The sequence below is a fragment of the Cetorhinus maximus genome, unplaced genomic scaffold, assembly GCF_964194155.1.
Source record: "Cetorhinus maximus unplaced genomic scaffold, sCetMax3.hap1.1 HAP1_SCAFFOLD_324, whole genome shotgun sequence".
Classification (NCBI taxonomy): domain Eukaryota; kingdom Metazoa; phylum Chordata; class Chondrichthyes; order Lamniformes; family Cetorhinidae; genus Cetorhinus; species Cetorhinus maximus.
In genome coordinates this window covers 385769-390525 of record NW_027596274.1, presented here as the reverse complement: position 1 = coordinate 390525, position 4757 = coordinate 385769, and the positions used below count along the sequence as shown (strand labels likewise).

The 4757-nt window shown below is 35.4% G+C and overlaps 1 long non-coding RNA gene across 1 annotated transcript; it reads left to right on the top strand.

The window, feature by feature from the left end:
* The first annotated feature begins 787 nt into the window (after positions 1-787).
* LOC144673290 (uncharacterized) lies at positions 788-2929 on the top strand. Its single transcript, XR_013574282.1, has 2 exons — positions 788-898; positions 1912-2929. It is a non-coding gene; the product is annotated as an uncharacterized LOC144673290 (long non-coding RNA).
* Positions 2930-4757: the final 1828 nt, after the last annotated feature.

Here is a 4757-nt window from a genome sequence, read left to right as displayed (position 1 = left end):
GCATAATGGTATTGTCACTGAACTGGTATTCTGGGGACCCTGTTTCGAATCCACCACGGCAGATGGTGGAATTTGAATTCAATAAAAATCTGGAACTAAAAGTCTAACGATGACCATGAAACCATTGCCGATTGTCATAAAAACCCACCTTGTTCACTAATGTCCTTTAGGGAAGGAAATCTGCCATCCTTACCTGGTCTGGCCTACATGTGACTCCAGACCCACAGCAATGTGGTTGACTCTTTGAACAAGGGCAGTTAGGAGTGGCCTAGCCAGCGATGCCCACATCCCATAAATGAATAAAAAAAGCCATGACAACCATGGTTTTATTTCCAAGATGGTGCCTTTTCAGCATGTTTTCATCTGTAATCAGAATATCCATTAAACTTAGCCATCTGTAATTTCACTCCCATTTTCCACAAATAAATATTACAAGATAATGCTGCATTATTTCTAAAATTCTGATTATTTTTCATCGTCTTTCAACTTGCAATAGAATTTCAAACTAAATATCTTACAATGTTACATTGCATTTTTCCATTAATTCAATCAGATATTCAAGTGCTGCATAATGCAGGACAGTTTGCAAAGGAATCCATGTAATGAAAAGTTGCATAACTCAAAATGTTAAATGCCTTAATGTTTAAACGTTTTATGCCTTTTTGAGTCACTTTTTCGACTTGAAACAATATAAAGCTTTATTTAAGTTTGCAATCAGTGTACAGTCCTACATTCTGCTAAACTGTCTTGTTTAAACCTTCACCATTATACTGATGTGTATATTTGTTATTTTAGGAATATAATTTACATGGGTGGTGGATAGGAGAAATGAAGGGAACTATTGGCTTGGTGCCCAAGGACTACCTAATGGAGATGTATGACATTTGAGAAGGTCTGGGTAAGTACATTTTAATTGAATCTCAGTATAATAGACCATGAGTACCTTATTCCTGTATCATTTATATAAAGAGCATCCTTGTCAAGATTTTATACTGTAGTTTTAAAATCATTTCTGGATGATTTTATGTTTAGGAGGCATTCTGTATCGTTCAGTATAAACTGTGAAAAAAATTCCCATGGAATTATTTACCAAATGAGAAAGAAATAAGCACTTTGGGCCTATTTCTGTATTTCATTGATTTTATGCCCTTTTTCCAACTGTGAATAAATGAGAATATTTCACCAGTCAAATATTCCTGAAAAGTAACTTAATGAAGAAATTCCTTATTTGTAACACACATTATAAACGCTCAAGTGGAAATCAACCTTTTTACAACAAAGCTACTTCCTACGACTCTTGAACTGAAAAGTTTTGTGCAATTTTGACTACTAAAACGTATAGTATATGTAGAGAAATGTATATTGCATAAAAATAAATATTCACGCAAGTGCTGATTGCTGAGTTTTTCCAGAAAATTTGAGTTACTGATTAAACTACTCTTTAAATCTCAAGGCACTTTTTTCCCATTAGTAAAATATTTCCAGAGGGAACTAAAACAAAAATAACATTATTATTATGTATCTATTACATTAAAAGCATAGCATAAAAATTTCACGTTCCAAAAGAATTCTTAGTTTTTAGAAGCAGTCAGAGGTTTGGTGTGGAGACCTACTCCAGCTCAATGTAGCAAAATGCCTACTGATGCGAAATTGAGAGAAACGGGTAAAAATAATTATTTGATGCAAGGGTTGTAGAAATTCCAGAAGAAGTGATGTTAAAATATGATTTTTTTATTGTTCTCCCTGAATAGATTTGAAATGTATCAAATGAACCACAACTTTGATAAAGGAGCTCACTCACATTTATAAGGGTATTGTAAGAAAACACTAGATGGCAGTAGTTTTCTATATACTTCATAATTATTTGTTCTATTCATTTCTTTCATCCCCTCCCCGCCCCCCACTTTGCAGGCACCCATCTACCTCCAGTGACGTTCTATTGTACATGAAGGTTTTTTTTTAACTGAATCGACTCACTGCAAAGCTTGTCTGTCCTTAGCCAGGAGAGGGAGTTCTCACCCACTACTATGCACTTCTGTTTCCCAATTTATTTTATCACAAAGATAATATCATCTTATTAACAATATAATCTATCCTCTTGCCACAGATGTGAAAATCAAGAAGCAGCTAAGTGTTTAATTAAATTATTTCCTCATTATTGTAATTATCTTTCATCATTTCACTGATGCATTATTTCTATTTTTCTGTGCTTGTGCATCACTATGAAGTCTAACTGCTTGAGACTTCACACTGGCTTTGTGTAACATCTTCACTGAATATTTAGCCAGTATATTTTCATTGCTTCCCCAAGTGCTGCCATTATAACTTAATTAATTGTAAAAAAAACTTAAAATGGAAGAGGATGAGGGTGATATTCCTCTGTTCCCCATCTTCCCCCCCCTGTGCATGCCTTGAAGTAACTGCAAGCACTGTTTTCTGTCTTGTCTGTTTCACTTTATTGAATCTTGTTCTAATGTTCCAGTCTGCAAATTTTAAGGTTCAAATAAAGTTTAATTGTGTGCAAACTGTTGTTATGCTAATAATTTAAATGCCTGCTGTGTAACTAATGAAATTACTGTGTTATGATTAATTTGGAAACTGGTATGTTGATTGTAGTAATTGAACACAACAAGGTGAAGTAAATGATTATGATGCCATATGGCCTGTTAATCTCAAAATTTAAAGAGGTTGAACTTTTTCTTGCGGAGTTTATTTTAAAATGTTGTGCTTATATTTTTTTAAACAAATACTGTTTTAACGAATTATCAATTAGTTCAAAATATTTAGCAAAATTTTACTATCAGCATAGTTAGGTTGAAAATCTCATTCAAGTTTTGCTGTAGGTGTTGAATTTAGAATGCACAATTTTAACTGTTGCTCCTTTGCATTATGACTAAATTTTATAATAATAAAACACTTTTGAAATGCTTCTTTTGTTTATAACTGAATGTTTTTGTATACATGAGACCTTGTTATGTAAAGCAATTCAAAAGTACAATTTCAGCATCCTTGTTATAACTTGTAAATGAAGAATTTTACTTAAAAATAATTACTGTATTCACGAATGTGACTGGCATATATATGCTGTAAAAATTGAGAGCCTTATAAACAAATCAAAAGAAGACTTCACCTTTTATATACTAAATTCAGGTGCCTCAAGAACTTATTTCATTTAGAGCCTCCCTTAATTGTGTTAATAGTTAAGCTTTCTTGTTAATTTTAAAAATTTGTGTGAAAAATGCACTTTTAGATACATTTCATGTTCTGTCCACCACAAGGGTGCAAAATGTTATGAAGAATGCAAAAGTAAAGCTATCTAAAACTAACATCTGTATTTATGATTTCGCAAAAACACTGGACCGATTTTAATGATCACAGTGGTGGCCCTTTCCACCAGCCAAAAAGCCAGTCGCAATCCCACCACACCCATTTTGGGAGCCCTGATACGATTCTGTGTCAATCAGGTAGTTAACTCTGTGCCATTGGGGTTTTCCAAGCCTTTAAAGATGAAGAACCCACCTTCAAGAGCTGCCAGCCAATCAGAAGTCTGGCAGATAACCAGTCCCAGCAGCGCCACAAGGAGCAGTGGCCACTGCTGAGACTGCAGCAGGTCCCAGAGCAGCAGTCATGAATAATGCTCCAGAAGAGAAGTGAATTAAATTCTGCCCATTATTTTCAATCAAGTTAAGTTTCCAGTGTTACTGACGTGGTTAACAAAAAGAGAAAAAAAACAGTGCCAGGCTTAGTTCAAGTCAGGAGTGTGATGGAATACTCTCCACTTGCCTGGATGAGTGCAGCTCCAACAACACTCAAGAAGCCTGACAATCCCTCCAGGACAAAGCAGTCCGCTCGATCGGCACCCCATCTGCCACCTTAAATATTCACTCCCTCCCATCATCGGCGCCCAGTGTCAACAGTGTGCCTCATCTACATGATGCACTGTAGCCACTCAACAAGGCTGCTTCGACAGCATCTTCCAAACCTGTGACTTCTACCACTTGGAAGGCTAAGGGCAGCAGATGCATGGCTACACCACCACCTGCAGGTTCCCCTCCAAGCCATACACCATCCTGACTTGGAACTATATGGCCATTCCTTCACTGTTGCTGGGTCAAAATACTGGAACTCTCTTCCTTAACTCCACCGTGGGTGTACCTTTACCACATGGACTGCAGCAGCTCAAGAAGGCAGTTCACCGTCATCTTCTCGAGGGCAATTATGGACCAGCAATAAACACTGGCCTTACCAGCGATGCTTACATCCCATCAATGAATAGTACAAAGACATAATAGTTTTCCCATATATATATATATCTCTGATGGCACATAGCATTTTCATAGAAAGAACCTTTTTTTCACAAATACCCATCATTTTGTTGTGTTTCAATAAGTTTACATGCAGTGGACCTATAAACAATTAAACCTGGCAGTGAACATATTTTTTATAAGTAGCATTAAAATCAGAGTATATATAACAAAAATAAAATTCACCACAGAAGTAAAGTCAGGATTGTTTCTATTTTTTTTTTATTAGCTAGCTTTTACCTCATTGTTTGTGCATGCTGCAATGAAGTTAAAAATCACAGTACTCTATCAGTGCAGTTTGCTGTGATCACACTTATGAAATCAGAATGGACTCAAGTTCACAAAATTAACTTTGAATAATTTTATTTGTGATTCTGCCAATTTCAATTTTCACCAATGAACTTGTTTTCCATTCTAAAAAGCTAGAAAAATATTTTGTAAATGTACTGTTTT